The sequence below is a fragment of the Saccopteryx bilineata genome, chromosome 8, assembly GCF_036850765.1.
Source record: "Saccopteryx bilineata isolate mSacBil1 chromosome 8, mSacBil1_pri_phased_curated, whole genome shotgun sequence".
Taxonomy (NCBI): domain Eukaryota; kingdom Metazoa; phylum Chordata; class Mammalia; order Chiroptera; family Emballonuridae; genus Saccopteryx; species Saccopteryx bilineata.
In genome coordinates this window covers 99,323,936-99,341,967 of record NC_089497.1, presented here as the reverse complement: position 1 = coordinate 99,341,967, position 18,032 = coordinate 99,323,936, and the positions used below count along the sequence as shown (strand labels likewise).

The 18,032-nt window shown below is 42.6% G+C and overlaps 1 pseudogene; it reads left to right on the top strand.

Moving 5' to 3' along the window:
- The first annotated feature begins 7,810 nt into the window (after nucleotides 1–7,810).
- Nucleotides 7,811–8,929, top strand: LOC136311732 (hsc70-interacting protein pseudogene; annotated as a pseudogene).
- Nucleotides 8,930–18,032: the final 9,103 nt, after the last annotated feature.

Below are 18,032 nucleotides of genomic sequence, written 5' to 3'. Positions count from 1 at the left end.
AACCAAACACTATATAAGGATATCAAGGTTATAGAATGCAGGCCATATCTTCCAGGAGAAATGGGCCCCTTGTTCATCCTATAAACATAATCAGCCTGTGTCCCTCACACTGGACTCTTGCCAGAAAGGTGGCATGTTAGGGAGCTGTCCATGTTCCCACACAGGGCCCAGTGAGACATACATAGCCAAGGACCACAAAAGGATCAGGGTATGTCTGTTGTCGTCCTGGTCTCCAAGCCAGAGGCATAACAGAAATTGAGTTACCCCAAGCATGGCTTTCCATGCCACTTGGCAACTATAATTAGGTCTAACCTCAGGACCTCTTGGTTACTTTAGATTCATAAGAAATGAGAAAATCTAGAGACCTAAGCATTCCAACCCCACTGAGGACACATGGGTTCTATTGCTCCTGCCTCCCACCAAAGTATCTTTCTTTGTTGCTATTTCCTTGTCCTATAATTATATTTTACAATAAAAAAAAGCAGAAAGAAATTATACATTGTGGAATCCTATCATGCCTTATTTGTATAGCTCTTTACAATTCAAAAAGAAAACTCACACAGATCATGGCATCCTTTGGTCAACTTTATAAGATAGACAGGGCAGGGATTACTGATCCTATTTTTTTTCTTAAGTAAGAGAAAGACAGTGACAGGAAGGAAGAAAGACAATGAGAAGCACCAGCTCGTAGTTGCATCACTTTAGTTGTTCACTGATTGCTTCTCATACGTGCCTTGACTGGGGCCTCAAGTCAAGCCAGTGACCCCATGATCAAGCCAGTGACTTTGGATTTCAAGCAAGCGACCTTTGGGCTTAAGCCAGTGACCATAGGATCATGTCAATGATCCCATGCTCAAATTGGTATCCCTGCACTCAAGCTGGCAAGCCTATGCTCAAGCCAGATGAGCCCATGCTCAAGCTGGTGACCTTGAGATTTTGAACTTGACCCCTCAGCATCCCAGGTCGATACTCTGTCTACTGTGCCACCACCAGTCAGGCACTAAACATATTTTATAGATGAAAAGACAACTGAAATTCAAAGAGGACATGCAGCATGTATTCAATTGGCATTTGGGGCCTAGGCTTCCAGTCTATCATGTAGCAATGTGGTGTGCCCTTGCTTTATGCTATGAAATTCCAGTGGAAAAATGGCTGCCAACATGAACCCCATCACCTGCTTTACAAAAAGGTCTCACTGCCTAATGGGAACAATAAACTTGAGCCAGGGAGCCTTTATCTCCTGTTTTTTACCCACAGGGAAGTGGAGACAAAGACCAAATAACATGGTTTAAAGACACACCCCCAAGGAACTTAAACTCTTAGATTAAGTTAGTTTAGAAAACACATGGAGGGCCCTGGCCAGTTGGCTCGGTGGTAGTGTCGGCCCAGTGTGTGGAAGTCCTGGATTTGATTCTTGGCCAGAGCACACAAGAGAAGCACCCATTTGCTTCCCCACATTTTCCCCTCTCCTTTCTCTCTATCTCTTTCTTCCTCTCCTGCAGTCAAGGCTCCACTGGAGTAAAGTTGGCCCAGGCACTGAGGACAGCACCATGGCCTCCGGCTCAGGCACTAGAATACTCCAGTTGCAAGGGAGCAATGCCCCAAATGGGCAGAGCATCACCCTCCTGATGGGCGTGCCAGGTGGATGCCGATTGGGCTCATGTGGGAGTCTGTCTCTCTGCCTCCCTGCTTCTCACTTCAGAAAAATACAAGAAAACAACAACAAACAAAAACAAAAAAGAAGGCCCTGGCCGGTTGGCTCAGCGGTAGAGCGTCGGCCTGGCGTGCAGAAGTCCCGGGTTCGATTCGCGGCTAGGGCACATAGGAGAAGCGCCCATTTGCTTCTCCACCCCCCCTTCCTCTCTGTCTCTCTCTTCCCCTCCTGCAGCCAAGGCTCCATTAGAGCAAAGATGGCCCGGGTGCTGGGGACGGCTCCTTGGCCACTGCCCCAGGCGCTAGAGTGGCTCTGGTCACGGCAGAGCGATGCCCCGGAGGGGCAGAGCATCACCCCCTGGTGGGCAGAGCGTTGCCCCTGGTGGGCGTGCCGGGTGGATCCCGGTCGGGCGCATGTGGGAGTCTGTCTGACTGTCTCTCCCCGTTTCCAGCTTCAGAAAAATACAAAAAAAAAAAAAAAAAAAAAAAAAAAAAAAAAAGAAAACACAATGAGATAAAGGCTAAAGGGTCTCGGAGTAATAGATTTGTGTGTGGTGAGGGTTGGGGAGTGGGACAGCTGGTGAATAGTAAAGATAAACCTCAATCTTGAGGCTCACTGTTACTGAAGGCAGACCGATGAGGGTTTGCAGAGAGCCAAAAATTGATGTTGTTGGTGTGACTGAAATGCAAGCCAGTTGCCTGAAAGGGAAAGAAAGAGAAGGGAATCTATTTCCACAGTTCTCAGGGTTCCCTATGAGCAAAGCAAGACCACTGCTTGGATTTTCAAGTGGCTGTAAGAGCCAGAGGACCCTCCCCTTGGACTTTTCATCTCCCAACACAGTCACACACAGACCAACAGAAACCACCAGGAATGGACATTTGGAAAGGTGGCACAGGGATGGGACTAACAATCTAGAAAGGTATCCTAGAAAGCGGGAATGCAGAACTAGGACAGGAAGGAGAGGCAGGTTAGGCTAGTCAGGCACAAAGAAGGGGCAGTGTTCCCAGGAAATACTTTCAGGTAGCAAAGCCCACAAGCCTCTGCGTGTAGGATGTGGGTAGAAAAGTCTTCTTAGAAGTTTTCATGTCAGGGGTATCTCAAAGCCCACTTGTCAAGTGTCCCTTGCTGCTAAGAATAATGCACATGGTCTGGCTGGGAGACACCAATTGATACCTGTTATTCCAGTGCAATGATTAGTAGCACCTTTTTCATCTTCAAAAATATCCAGATTTGGACAATAAAATATATGGTCACTCTATTCACACAGCTTTGAGAAGAAGGGGTAGTCTGAGAGGAATAAGTTGGAAGGCAGAAACCTGCTACCGCAGCTGGTCCACGTCATAGACCTTCTTCAAGGGAACCACAGAGGGTGCAAAACAGTGGCCCAGCTTGGCCAGCAGCACTCCATTCTGGAGGCTCTCTTCCAGCTCCACAGGGGAAGGGGGCTCCTCTTTTAGGCAGGCCTCCATCCAGCTGACAGCACAAGAACACGAAAGCACCTTCTCACTTGCTCTGACAAGCCACTGCAGTTTATTCTAACCACAGGATCCTCCCTCCCTCTCTCCCCTTAAGTAGCCTCTGACTCTCCTGCCTCCTATTCTTGCTCTATTCCCAGCTCCCCTCTCTGCCCATTGCCTGGCTATTTCTATATTCTCCCAAGCTGCTCCAGACACCTGAACTGGCCAATCCTTAGCCCCCACCTACCCCAGAAATTCTCTCCTGACAGATCCTAAACCTGCCAACATTCAGTAGGGCTTAAAGAGTCTCTTATCTGTTATATGATATAACCTCTCATTCAGTCTGTTTATGTATTTGACTGTTAAACAAAAATGAATTTGCTTACTTCTCTCATTCTGCATATTCTATGAGAACTCAGTTACAGAAAGATCATAACTGCCTGCGTAAACTATGTACATAGCCCAAAACCCACCTTTGATGGTAGTGAGGCTAGTGGGGAACATCCAGGGCTGATGGAAGGGAAGCAGCACAAAGGGACAGAAAGGTCATAGCCCTTAGAATCAGAAACTGTTTTCCACACTATTTCTGCTACTTCACTTGAGCTTCAGTTGCATAATCCTTTTTTTCAATTCAGTGCAAGGCAGGGAAGCAGAGATAGACTCCCACATGTGCCCTAACCAGGATTTACCCAGCAAGCCCACTAGGGGGTGATGTTCTGCCCATCTGGAGCATTGCTCCATTGCTCAGCAACTGAGCTCTTCTTAGCACCTGTAGAGGAGGCCTTGGTGCCATCCTCAGTGTCCAGGGTTAACTCATACCCATACAACCATGGCTGCAAAAAGGGGAAGAGAAAGAGAGAAAGAGAGAGAGAGAGAGAGAGAGAGAGAAGCAAGAAGAGGGGGAGGCGTGAAGAAGCAGATGGGCATTTCTCCTGTGTGCCCCGACAGGGAGTTGAACTCAGGACATCCACATGCCGGACTGACTCTTGACTACTGAGCCAACTGGCCAGGGCTGCATAATCTTCAAAATGAAGATACTACCATCTGTACTCTGTGTCAGTAAGCAGCTACCAAAATTAAATGACCTATGTGAGAACACTTTGAATATAAATGTGAAGTATTATTATCATCAATGGCTGTATAGGTAGAAAACAAGGTCTTCTCACATGGGATCTCCAAACTTCTTCACATAAAAATATCTATACAAAAATAACTGTTTTCAAAGATAGTGCCAGTCACAACTCACTTCATGCTTTTTCTGTCAGACACCTGATTTCCTGTCCACCCTATATTACCTTACCTTTTATTTCTTTTTCTTTTCTTGTGTGTATGACAGAGACAGGGAGAGACAGAGAGAAGCACAGATAGGGACAGACAGGCAGACAGGAAGGGAAAGAGATAAGAATCATCAATTTTTTGCTGCAGTTCCTTAGTTGTTCATTGATTGCTGTCTCATATGTGCCTTGACTGGGGGGCTCCAGCACAGGAGTCACTCCTTGCTCAAGCCAGTGACCTTGGGCTCAAGCCAGTGTCCTTGGGTTCCAAGCCAGCAACCTTTAGGCTCAAGCCAGAGACCATGGAGTCATATTTATGATCATACACTCAAGCCAGCGACCCCATACTCAAGCTGGTAAGCCCATGTTCAAGCAGGATGAGCCTGCACTGAAGCCGGTGACCTCAGGTTTTCAAACCTGGGTCTTCTGCATCCTAGTCTGATGCTCTATCCACTGCACCACCGCCAGGCCAGGCTGTTACCTACCTTTTTAGAAAACATTAAAAATATACTATTGACAAAAAAAAAGAAGGAAGCATTTAATCTGCCTTTAGAGCCAACATTCATTTACAGGAAATATGGTATATAGAGGAACAAGTTGAATGAAAATGCAGAGACAAAGCCAGAATGTAGGATGTTCTCTACAGAGAAAATAACCATGTTTCTTCAACAAGTCAATGACATAAAGAATTAAAAAGGGACCTTGGCCTGGTAGTTCAGCTGGTCAGAATGTTGTCCTGATATGCCAAGGTTGCAGGTTCAATTCCCAGTCAGGGCACATACAATTATCAACCCATGAATACAAAAACAAGTGGAACAACAAATCAATGTTTTGGTCCTGACTGGTTGGCTCAGTGGTAAAGTGTTGGCTAGCATGTGGATGTCCTGGGTTTGATTCTCGGTCAGGGCACACAGGAGAAGTGCCCATCTGCTTATCCACCCTTCCACCTCTTGTTTCTCTCTCTCAGGCTCTCTCTTCTCCTCCCCTCTGTGGCAATGGTTTGATTAGAGAGAGTTAGCCCAGGCACTGAGGATGACTCCACTGCTTCCACCTCAGGCACTAAAAAATGACTCTGGTTACAACAGAGCAAGCGCCCCAGATGGGTAAAGCATCACCTCCTATTGGGCTTTCAAGGTAAATACTGGTCAGGGTGTATGAGGGAGTCTGTCTCCTCTCACTAAAAAACAAAAACAAACAAAAAAGCAAGCAAAAAAATCCTAATCAATATATCTCTCTCTCACACTCTCATCCCACTTTCTTCTCTTTCTCTAAATCAGTAATTTAAAAAATTTAAAAATAACTAAAAAGGGAAGATGGGTTATTCTAGATTAAAGAAGACTTAAGAGACATTGTGACCAGATGTAAAAATAGATTTTTTAAAGATAATCAGGAAAATCTGAAAATAGTGTCAGTATTGATCTTCTAAGGATTACTGGGTAACTTAGTTGGTTATTATGACATTGTGGTTATATAAGCAAATTTTCACATAGTTTAGAGCTATGTATTGAGGTAGGTAGGGGGATAAAAGGATGTGATGTTGCTTTGTTCACAGAAGGCATAATTGTATATGTAAAAAAATCTGAAGAAATGCAACCAAAGAAAACCTGAAACTAATAAACAATTATAGCAAGGTTTCAGAATACAAGATTAATATATATGTTAAGTGCTTTCCTATACATCAGCAACAAATGGAATTTAAAATTAAAAACAACACCATTTAAATGAGCATCCCCCAAAATCACAAATTTAGTTATAAATCTAACAAAATATGTATAAGATCTATATGAAGAAAACTATAAAACTCTGATGAGAAAAATCAAAGAACTAAATAATTGAGAGACATTCCACATTCAAGAATAAAAAGACTTAGTTTTGTCAAGATGTTAATTTTTTCCAAATTGAACTATAGATTCAATGCAATCCAAATCAAGATCCCAGCAAATGATTTTGTGAAAATTACATACTGATTCTAAAGTTCATATGGAGAGGCAATAAACTCATACAACATATTGAAGGAGCCAACAAAATATTGAATGAAAAGAACAGAGTTAGAGGACTGATGCTACCTTACTTAGCCACTGTAATCAAAACAGTGAGAGAATAGACAAATAGATATGAACTGAAATAGAGAGTCCAGAAGTAGACCCAGGTAAATATATATAATCAACTGATCTTTGACAAAGGAGTAAAGGCAGTACAATAGAGCAAAATCAGTCTCTGGACAAATGCTGCTGGAACAACTGAATATCCACTTATAAAAAATGAATCTAAACACAGACCTAGTCAATATTGTAATAACTATGTATGGTGCTAGGTGGGCACTTGAATTATCAGGGAGAGGTTACTTCATAAATTTTAAAGTGGCACACCTGAAACTAATATAAACTAATATTGAGTGTCAAGTATAATTGAAAAATATAAATAAACTAAATAAATAAAAATAAACACAGACTTTACACCCCTCACAAAAATCAACTCTAAATGGAGCATCAACCTAAATGTAAAACACAAAACTATAAAATTCTTTGAAGATAACATAGAAGAAAACCTAGATGACCTTGGGTATGACAATGACTTTTAGATACAAGAAAGGTATAATCCTTGAAATAGTTAATAAGCTGGACTTCACTAATATTAAAAGCTTCTGCTCTACAAAAGACAATGTCAAGAGAATGAGAAGACAAGCCACAGATGGGGAGAAAATATTTGTAAAAGGTGTACCAAATAAAGAATTTTTATCTAAGATACACAAATTGTCAAAATCCAGTAGGAAAACAAGCAACTCCAATTAAAAAAATGGGCCAAAGAGCTTAAAAGACATCTCACCAAAAATATACAGATGGCAAATAAGCATATGAAAAGATGCTCCATACCTGACCAGGCGGTGGTGCAGTGGATAGAGCATCAGACTGGGATGTGTAGAATCCAGGTTCGAGATCCTAAGGTTACCAGGTTGAGTGCAGGTCCATCTGGTTTGAGCAAAACTCACCAGCTTGGACCCAAGGTCGCTGGCTTGAGCAAAGGGTCACTCGGTCTGCCCCCCATCAAGGCACATATGAGAAATCAATCAATGAACAACTAAGGAGCCACAACAAAGAATTGATGTTTCTCATCTCTCTCCCTTCCTGTCTGTCTGTCCCTCTCTGTCCCTGTCTCTGACTCTGTCTCTGCCACAAAAAAAAAGGAAAAGAAATTCTCACTGGAAAAAACACTTATCTTATTTAAAAAAAAAAGAAAGAAAAAATGCTCCACATCCTATGTCATCAGAGAAAGGCAAATTAAAACAATGATGAGGTTCTGCCTTGAGGCAGCCACCCTTTCTTCTACCTAGCTTCCTTGGAATTGGGTCACAGCCTCAGCCAAGCTTGCTGCCTCCCACAGTTTTCTGACCATGGAACACCCCACCCTACCCACTTTGGGTCTACATGAAAATGTGTAAGCAAGATCTAAGCATTCTGCACAATGGGTAAATAACATTTCCTTAGGGAGTAGATGGAGAAAATTGGTGGGGGGGGGGGCAAAAAACCACTTGCTACTCATAAAACTAAATCAGAATATCAAGAAAAAAAACATTGTAAGAAGGCAGAGGGAAACATAAGAACAGAGGAACCAGCAAGTGAGGAAAGTGAACTTGAAATTGACAATGAAAGTATGATTGAACCAGACACTAATGCCCCTCAAGAAATGAGATGAAAATGTAGAGATAACCAAGGAGAGATCAGACAAATGATGATTTAAAAGAAAAAGTGTCTGTCATTGATGCCCAAAATGATGGTGAACCACAGAAAGCCATGAGTTTGTTGACCATCAAGCTGAATCTTCACTTGGCCATTCTAAATCCCAAGATACCCAGTGTCTTTGTGAAATTACAGGAGCCAAGTGCTGCCATCTGAGACTGGCATAGCTACTGAAACAAATGCTGATTCAGCTCAGCCTAACAAGTGGCAAGGAAAAGTGCACAGACTTCTGGGCCATTGGGAAGAAGCAGCCCCTTAGTATAAACTGGATTATGACCTAGATGCTAATGCAATGCTAAAAAAAGTTAAACCAAGGGCACAGGAAATTGAAGAACATCAGAAAAAGGGAAAGAGTGAAGAGCAAGAGATCAAAGAAAGAATGAAAAGGGTTAAGAAGGTTCCAAAGAAACATGAGAGAGAAATCAGAGGGAGGAGAAAGCCAGACCATAATTAGGAGCTCAGTGTGACTCTTTTCCAGGTGGCTTTGCTGGGGGCATGCCTGGAATGGGAGGGGGTGTGCCTGGTCTGGCAGTAATGCCTAGGATCAACAAAATTCTTAGTGATCCAGAGGTTCTTTCAGCCAAAAAATCCATAAGTTAGGTGGCCTTCCAGGATATAGCTCAGAACCTGGGAAATATGTCAAACTATCAGAGCAGCCCAAAGCTTATGAATCTCATCACTAAACTGTTTGCCAAATTCTCGAAAGTCAAGCTTAATTCCCATCTGAATAATAAAGCCTTTGTTGAAGGAAAAGCAACTGACATCACCGGATGGATGTTGCAAGAATATAAGCCAGTGTTCCTCTGATCTCAGGAGAAAGCTGAGGTGCTTTGAAGAGAATCTTTAACCCTCTACCCTAAATGCAGCTGTAACAGTAGTTTTGACATTAGGGTATTCATTCATGTAATGTTTTCCTAATAGGAATTATGAACTTCAAACACTTTTTTTTTCATTTTTCCGAAGCTAGAAACAGGGAGGCAATCAGACAGACTCCGCATGTGCCCGGGGATCCACCCGGCACTCCCACCAGGGGGCGATGCCCTGCCCCTCTGGGGCGTCGCTCTGTTGCATCCAGAGCCATTCTAGCACCTGAGGCAGAGGCCACAGAGCCATCCCCAGCGCCCGGGCCATCTTTGCTCCAATGGAGCCTCGCTGCGGGAGGGGAAGAGAGAGACAGAGAGGAAGGAGAGGGGGAGGGGTGGAGAAGCAAATGGGCACCTCTCCTGTGTGCCCTGGCCAGGAATCAAACCTGGGACTCCTGCACGCCAGGCTGACGCTCTACCGCTGAGCCAACCGGCCAGGGCTCAAACACTTTTAAACCTTAAAAATATTTATAAACAAATTAAAAGAGTGTGTTAATACCTATATTTTTCTTTTTTTTAAAAAAATGATGAGATACTAATATACACCTATTAAATGGCCAAAATCTGGAACACTGACAACACTAAATGCTGGCAAGGATGTGCAGTGAAAGAAACTCTCATTTATTGCTAGTGGGAATGCAAAATGTTACAACCACTTTGAAAGACAGTTTAGTGCTTTCTTAAACTAAACGGTACTCTTACCACATGATCCAGCAATTATGCTCCTTGTTATTTACCCAAAGGTGTTGAAAACTTAAGTCCACACAAAAACCTCCACATGGATGTTTGTAACAGATTTACTCATAGTTGCCAAAACTTGGAAGCAACCAAGATGTCCTTCAATAGGTGAGTAAATTAATAAACTGGTACACACAGACAATGAAATATTATTCAGCGCTAATAAGAAATGAGCTATCAAGCAATGAAAAGACATGAAAGAATCCTTGTTTTTTTTTGGTTTTTGTTTTTGCTTTTGAGAGAGGCAGGGAGAGAGAGATAGGAACATCAACCTGCTCCTGTACGTGCTGTGACCAGGGAATCAAACTGGCAACGTTTCCACCAGGAAAACACTACAGCCAACCACCTATTCGGCCAAGGTTTTTGTTTTGTTTTTTAAATATTTATTTATTGGTTTTATTGAGAGAGGAAGGAAGAGAGACAGGAAACATTGATCTGTTCCTGTATGTGCCCTAACTAGGGATCAAATTGGCAACCTCAGTACTTCAGAACAATGCTCCAACCAACTGAGCTATCCAGCCTGGGCTAGGGTTTTATTTATTGATTGATTTTTACAGAGGAAAAGAGAGAAAGGGGAGGAGGAAGGGAAGCATTCATTTGTTGTTCCACTCAGTCATGCATTTATTGGTTGCTGGTAGCTTCCCACGTGTATCCTAACAGGGGATCATACCCACTGAGCTAGCTGGACATACCCAACAGGACAAACCAACTGAGCTAACTGGCCAGGGCCATGGAAGAATCTTAAATGCATATTATTAAATAAAAGAAGCCAATCTGAGGCCTTGACTGGTTGGCTCAGCAGTAGAGCGTCAGCCCAGCATGTGAAAGTCCCGGGTTCAATTCCCAGTCAAAGCACACAGAAGAAGTATCCATCTGCTTATCCATCTGCTTCTCCACCTTTACCCCCTTCTTTTTCTCTGTCTCTCTCTTCACCTCCTGCAGCCAAGGCTCCATTGGAGCAAAGTTGGCCCAGGCACTGAGTATGGCTCCATGGCCTTCACCTCAGGCACTAGAATAGCTCCAGTTGCAGCAGAGCAACAACCCAGATGGGCTGAGCATCGCCCCCTGGTGGGCATGCCATGTGGATCCCAGTCAGATGCATGCAGGAGTCTATCTGTCTGCCACCCCCTGCTTCTCATTTCAGAAAAATTTTTTTTTAAAAAGCCAATCTGAAAAGGCTATAAAACTATATGATTACAAGTATATGGCATTCTGAAAAAGGCAAAACTATTGAGACAATAAAGTGATCAGTTGTTGCAAAAAGTTAGAGAGAAAGGAGAGATACAAAGGATTTTTAAGGCAGTGAAAGGATTCTGTATGGTACTATAATGGTGGATACACGTCCTTATATATTTGTTCAAACCCACAGAATATACAACACCACTAGTAAGCCCTAGTGTAAAGTGTGGACTGTGGGTGATAGTAATGTGTCAGTGTCAGTTCTATTGTAATAAATGTACTGCTCTTGTGGGTGCATGTTGATAATGAGGGAAACAATGCATGTGTGGCAGCAGGAGGGATATGGGGAACCTCTGTATCTTCCTCTCAATTGTACTGTGAACCTAGAAGTGCTTGAAAAAAATGCTATTTCCCACACAATAAACTCTGTCCTTTTGCTTTTGCTTTGGGGGCATGTGCCTGGAGTGGGCAGAGTGGGAAAGGGAAACCAAAAAGAGGAAGTCCCTCTGCTCACCGTTTGGCTTCCTCCAGCCGGCACAGGTACTGATAGGCAATGTTCTGCTGCCTCTGCTCATCCATTTCCTCAGCTGTGAGGCATTCATCTGAGGAGTGAAGGGGAATAAATAGGTCAATGAGAGGACGTTAGATAGAAGCCCATAACAGTGAAAGTCTGTTAAGTGAAGTTCTTAACAGTTTTCTTAGGCAACTCTGCTCAGAGGCCAGAAGCCTCTCCCATAAACCAGTTCCCCTCTTCCCAGGACACCTTGACTCTAGTCTTCTGCTTTCATTCAGTAAAGCTATCCTAGTCAGCACCATGTTAAAGGGTGGCCTTTGAACCCTTTAACAAGAGGATCCTTCCTGTATTAGAGGTGTTCTTTTCCATTCCTCTTCAGTTATCTTCTTGACTTCCCCCTTCTCAATTCTACTTCATGAACCTTCCCTTGGGGCCTCCCAGCAGAGATATCCAAAACCCTACTAGCCTGGCAACTTAGCTCCTTATTTTATCTCTAATTAGACTGAGTTCTCCAAGAACTGACTTGTGTCATCCTCCTCAAATATACTGCTCACAAAAATTAGGAGATATTTTATTGCTTCATATTTATTTTGAAATATCCCCTAATTTTCATGAGCAGTATACTTTTCCTGAGACTAGGTTAACAGAACCAACTATGACTCATCATTCAATAGCCATTCATTCAATACCTACTATATGTCAGTCACTGCGCTAGTGGACCCCAACTCTCAAGAAATACAGAGATAATTATTAGAAAAAAAACAATATGAAAGTAAAAAACACCCCTCCAACCTAATGTCATAAGTGTGATTATAGCCCATGAATAGTCTATACAAGGAGCAGAGGATTCTACCTACAAGTAGAATCTTATTTTTTTTTAGAGAGAGAGAAGCAAGGAGAGAGACAGGAACATCGAGTTGTCCTATATGTGCCCTGACCAGGGAATTGAACCGGCAACCTCTGTGCACTAGGACTATGCTCCAACCAACCAAGCTATCCTGCCAGGGCTATGAGTAGAATCTTGAACAATAAACAGCTAGCTGGTGGCTCAGTTGGTTAGTGTTGTCCCAATACACCAAGGTCTCAGATTTGATCCTTGGTTGGAACACGAACAAGAATCAACCAATAAATGCATAACAAATCCCTCACCCCCTCTCCCTTCCTCTCTCTAAAAAAATCAATAAATTTAAAGATACTTTAAAAAAATGAATAGGTGGTAAGGGGGAAAGGCAGTTCAATAGAGAGGACCATATGGAAAAGGCGACTCAGAATTAAGTGGAAGGAAAAAGAATTTTAAAAGATCACAAAGGTATCATTACTCTCCTTTTTTGGTACAGGTCAGCTGAGGAAGAAAATACTCTCCAGGCTAAATAAAATGTAGACAATACTCTGACCCCCAAATTCCAGAATAGGGAATCCTTATGTTCACTGCAGTATTATTTACAATTTTACAATTGCTAAGATTTGGAAGCAGCCCAAGTGCCCATTAGTAAAGTGAATAAAAGGCTGTGGTACATTTACACAATGGAATACTACTCAGCTGTAAAAAAGAAAATCTTAACTTTTGCGATAGCATGGATTGATCTGGAGAATATTATGCTAAGCAATATAACCCATTCAGAGAAAGAGAAGTATGATATATCATGTATGCAATCCAATTAACAGAATGAACTAAAGAACAAAATAGAAACAGACTCATAGATATGGAGAACAGACTGACAGTTGTCAGAGTGTATGGGGGTTGAGGGAGCAGGATGAAAAAGGTGAAGGGATTAAGCGAAGAAAAAGAAACCCATAGACACAGACAACAGTGTGGGGAGGTTGAACACACAATACAATACACAGATGATATATTATAGAATTGCATACCTGAAACCATATAATTTTATTAGCCAATGTCACCCAAATAAATTCAATTAAAAAGTTACAGTCTCAACCTATGGGGTTTTTTTTTCAAACTCTTTATTTCTGTAACAAAAACAAACAAACAAAAGTTAGGAAATTCCTTAAATGAGACAGCTTTCATAGTCTGCCTTAGCCACAGCCTCCCTTTATCCTACTCCTTTCTCCTCTCCCCCATCCCCCATCCCTCTGCTTTTCTTAGGGAAGACAAATTTAGAATGAGAGTAAGCTATATACACACACATCAAGAAAATGAACTCAGAGGTCTTGAAGAGACAGCTTAGTCAATCTGTCTTTGACTTAGCACCTAATGCCATTCCCACTCTTTATCTTATTTCTTTATATTGCATATCCTGAAATGATTTGATGGAAGGGCAAGGCTTATTTGATTTGGCAGTTAATCAAATTAAAAGACACACAAATGTTCAGATTTGAAAGCACTGGCCAATCACAGGAAATCCATCAGTTCTTCCAATGGGTTGTATTAGGAACAAGTGTTGGTTTCTAAGCATGGAAAATAAACCAGTAGGTGAATAATATCACCTCAGGGTTATGAATTGAAAATTATAAAACACAGGCAGGGCTTTACGTGTACATATGCATGCACATGTGCACACACACACACACACACACACACACACACACACAGTCTTAAAAAAATTAGTCTTCCTGAACGAGGTCTGGAACTAGCTTTCCTTTATGGAGGATGTGAGCTTTGTTTTGAATCCCAATGGAGAGGAAGAAGAAAATTTTGCCTTTTAATCAGACGTTCCAATGGAAACCTTTCTGCTGCCCATCCTTCTGACTCATCTTTCTTTTTTTTAAAAAAAAAAAAAAAAAGATTTTGGCCCTGGTAGGTTGGCTCAGCAGTAGACCATCAGTCTGGCAAGTGGAAGTCCCAGTTCAATTCCTGGTCAGGGAACTCAGGAAAAGCAACCACCCTCTCCTTCTCCCCACCTCCTACAGCCATGGCTTATTAGAGCAAGTTGGCCCCAGGCACTGAGGATGGCACCATGGCCTTGCCTCAGGCACTAAAATAGCTCAGTTGCCAAGCAATGGAACAATGGAATCTCGGGATGGGAAGAACATTGACCGTAGGGGGCTTGCTGGGTGGATCCTGGTCAGGGTGCCTGCTCAAGTCTGTTTCTCTGCCTCCCTGCCTCTCAGTAATAATAATAATAATAATAATAATAATAATAAAAAATATTTTATTTATTCAGTTTTAGAGGGGGGAGAGAGAGAGAGAAAGGAGGAGGAGCACATTAATTTCCATATGTGCCTTGACCAGGCAAGCCCAGAGCTTCAAACTGGCAACCTCAGCACTTAAGGTCGATGCTTTATCAACTGACCAACCACAGGTCAGGCACTCTCTTTCTAAAGCAGTGTTTTTGAAAGTGTGGCTCATGAGCCCTGGCTGGATAGCTTGGCGTATCATTCCAATATGCAGAGTTGCTGGTTCGATCCCAGGTCAGGGCACATACAGAAATAGATTGATGTTTCTTTCTGTCTGTCTCCCTTCCTCTCTTTTAAAGATGTAATAAGTAAATTTAAAAAAAGAAAACAAGAAAGGAAGGAAGGGAGGGAGGGAGAGAGGGAGGAAGGGAGGGAGGAAGGAAGGAAGGAAGGAAGGAAGGAAGGAAGGAAGGAAGGAAGGAAGGAAGGAAGGAAGGAAGGAAGGAGGGAAGGAAGGAAGGAAGGAAGGAAGGAAGGAAGGAAGGAAGGAAGGAAGGGAGGGAGGGAGGGAGGGAAGAAGGAAGGAAGGAAGGTGTGGTTCATGGATTACTTGCATCATAATTACCTGGGATGAAGAAGAAGCACAGCAGGGCTGGTTATACATACAAAGCATGAGCCCCCATCCAGACCTACTGGAGGCTAAGGCTGTGGGATAGGGCTTATGAATTTGCATTTTAAACAGGCTTCCTGGGTAATTCTGATACCCTAAAGTCTGATAGGCATCATCCCAAGGAGGCATCAGAAAGTCAAGGAGCCCTGGTGGGGGTTAAAAATGACTTATTCCCACCTTTTTAAGTTCTTCTGCCTGGGCTAATAATCAAATTAACAAGAGACAGACTAACAGAAGCTTATTGGATATACATATGGCACAGGTGCCATAAGAATGAAACCCAAGAAGGCATTGAGCAGTGGGGGCTTATATGCCATTCTCAACAAAGGATACAAAGGGAGGGGTCTGGGATTGCAAACAGAAATCAGGTAAACCACAGGTAGATGGGAAAGAGCAAACATGTGGCAAACAAATTCTTGCTGGGCCACCCAGAAACAAGGGTACTCAGAAGGGAGTTAAAAAAATAGGTTTTGCTAGCTCTGGCAGGGTAGCTCATTTGGTTAGAGCATCATCCTGAGAGACCAGGGTTGAGGGTTCAATTCCTGGTCAAGGCACATACAAGAATCAACTAATGAATGCATAAATAAGTGGAACAAAAGATTGATGTTTCTTTCTCTCTCTCTAAATTCAATTAAAAAATTCTATTCATTGATTTTACAGAGAGAGGAGAGTGGGCAGTGAGAAGTATCAACTCATAGTTGTTTCACATTAGTAGTTCATTGCTTGCTTGTTGCTCATCCTATGTGCCTTGACCGGGCAAGCCCAGGGTTTCAAACCAGCAATATGAGCATTACAGGTCAATGCACTATTCACTGCAGCACCATAGGCCAAGCTCTCTAAATGTAGTGAAAAATTTTTTTTTTAATATTTTATTTTATTTTTTGAGAGTTGAGAGAAAGGGTGTGTGTAGTGGGGGCATGGGAAGCATCGACTCATAGTAGTTGCTTCTCTTATGTGCCCTGACCAGACAAGCTTGGGGTTCACAAACTGGTGACCTCAGTGTGCCAGTTCAATGCTTTATCCACTGTGCCACCACAGGTCAGGCTAAAAAAAAAAAGGTTTATTTTAAGCCTTGGTCAGATAGCTCAGTTGATTAGAGCATTGTCCAGATACACAAAGGTTGTGAGTTCAATACCTGGTCAGGGCACATACAGGAACAAATTGATGTTTCTATCTCTCTCTCTTGCTCCCCCACCCTTTCCCCTCTCTCTAAAATCAATAAATAGTTTTTAAAATAATAAAAAAATTTTAAAATAAGGCTTTTCTGGTATCTCCCTGCCTACCACATTTAATTTATATATTAAGCAAAATTTTCTGAGCACCTTTAGGCAGGTAAGAAGAGAGTGTCAAAGGTTCTTTCTGAGTCTTGTATTTCTTAATAACTAGTCTTATTGACTTTAGGTCAATATCCTAAAAGGTGTATTTTGGGGTGGCAAAACTTTGGTCCCTCACCCCCCAGGTCTCTTTGGGCATCCAGTCCCCTGGTAGCACTTAGCAAGCAAGCACGGCATCCATCATTAAGTGCTGAATTTTTAAAAAATTTATTGATTGATTTTTAGCAAGAGAGGAAGGTAGAGAGGGAGAGACAGACAGACAGAGACAGGAACATCAATCTGTTCCCACATGTGCCCTCACCAGGGATCCAACCAGCAACCTCTGAGCTTGAGAATGAGGCTCCAACCAACCAAGCCATCTGGCCAGGGCATTAAATGCTGGATTTTAAGAGGACATCCCGACAAGAATGTAGAAGCCCCAAAATTTGGGAATAGGGAAAAAACTCTTTGTTGTTAAGCCTAATCCAGAGGGACCCAAAACATTGAATACACAAACAAAGTCCGTCAATTACACACCAAAGCTTTATTGTCTAGCTTGGTCAAACGGCGGCAACTCCAACAGTGGTATGAGGGAGCGCACACACGCACCGCCCCTTTGTTCTTAGTTTTTATAGTTTTTATAGTTTTGTAAGTGGGAAGTACAGAAGCAAAAATTGTAATTAGGAGCCCCTTACCACTATTGGTTATAGTCATATGTCCTTTAACATGATAGGACCACGTTCAATTTGCAATTATTTTGGAGAAAACAAAATTTACAAGTCAACACAATGGCAGAAAGATATCTTTTTACATATTAAAAGGCTTTCCCATATTATCTAGTGTTCATCTGCTATCTCTCTGTCCAGAGTCACACGTGTTAACTCCATTCCTTTACATAGGAGAGGTAGTTTCCGTGGAGACAAATACCCGCAAATGGTTCATTGCTATAAGAAAAGGTTTATTTTGGCTTTTCTCTCCCTGCACCTGGCTAGCCATTCACCCCTTTCCCCACAGGTGTGGTGGAATGTCTGGGGATCCATGTTTTCCTCCCCTTTGCATTTACAATACAATGCCAAGGGCCATCCTGGTTATGCCAATCACACAGTACAGAGACTATTTATTCTCACAATTTCTCTGCACAACTTAACCCAAACTAATAAAATGTTCTCCAAGCCTCTTAAAATATTAATATTAATTCTGTAGTTTTTGGTACCTTACAACACCTGTGGGTGAAAGTGGCTCAGTGGCTCCTCATTTGTAAGCACAGAATTCGGGGCAGTTTTTCTGCTCACAGCTTTACTCCTGCATACAAGAGTCCAGTCTCAATGCTTCCTTCCCACTGAACATAGTCCTGCCAGCTCACTCCCAGGACCACTGACCCCCTGCAGGGGTACCACCACTGGGCCCTCCTAGGCTTCTTATGACACAGACCACCAGGCTGGGCCCCGCTCCTCTCCCCCGTTTCTTCTTTTCCAGGTTTGAATCTCCTGCTGACGGCCACTTCCCCTTACCATTTCCACAATAGGATAGGACACTTCCTGTATACGTGCAGGGAACA